General features: G+C 42.2%; 1 protein-coding gene and 1 long non-coding RNA gene across 2 annotated transcripts in view; both read left to right on the top strand.

Moving 5' to 3' along the window:
* LOC104965253 (tetratricopeptide repeat protein 28-like) overlaps nt 1–296 on the top strand; it is a 91,722-nt gene that overhangs the window by 79,990 nt on the left and 11,436 nt on the right. The window lies entirely within an intron of this gene.
* The window catches only part of LOC104964587 (uncharacterized), a 1,519-nt gene continuing 1,229 nt past the window's right edge, over nt 7–296 (top strand). The window contains exon 1 of the long non-coding RNA XR_800437.1: nt 7–209. This is a non-coding gene — a long non-coding RNA (uncharacterized lncRNA). The remainder of the gene's footprint in view (nt 210–296) is intronic.

Genomic DNA, 296 nt, shown 5'->3' with positions numbered 1-296 from the left:
GAAATAAAAAAGATCCCATTTGCATTTGGAAAACGATAAGGAAAAGAGGGCAGGACACATTTAAATGTAATGAGGTCAGCTTTTATTTTTTTTATTCTTCTAGAGAAATTTCTCATTTTTTGGGTAAGAATTCATCCCCGCTTTAAAGTGAAAACATTAGATAACCCAGGAGGCCGGGGTGCGGGAGCTTGTGCTGAAAACCTTCAGAGGTTGTGTCAGCGCGAGTTAAAAAGCAACTCAGCGGGGGGGAGGGAAGAAAGATACAGACAAAGAGGGAAGAAGAAGGAAGGGGGGTC

The sequence above is a fragment of the Notothenia coriiceps genome, unplaced genomic scaffold (genome assembly GCF_000735185.1).
Source record: "Notothenia coriiceps isolate Sejong01 unplaced genomic scaffold, NC01 NC01_scaffold00037244, whole genome shotgun sequence".
Lineage (NCBI taxonomy): Eukaryota > Metazoa > Chordata > Actinopteri > Perciformes > Nototheniidae > Notothenia > Notothenia coriiceps.
Note: the sequence above shows the minus strand (reverse complement) of the source record. Positions and strands in the feature narration are given on the sequence as shown.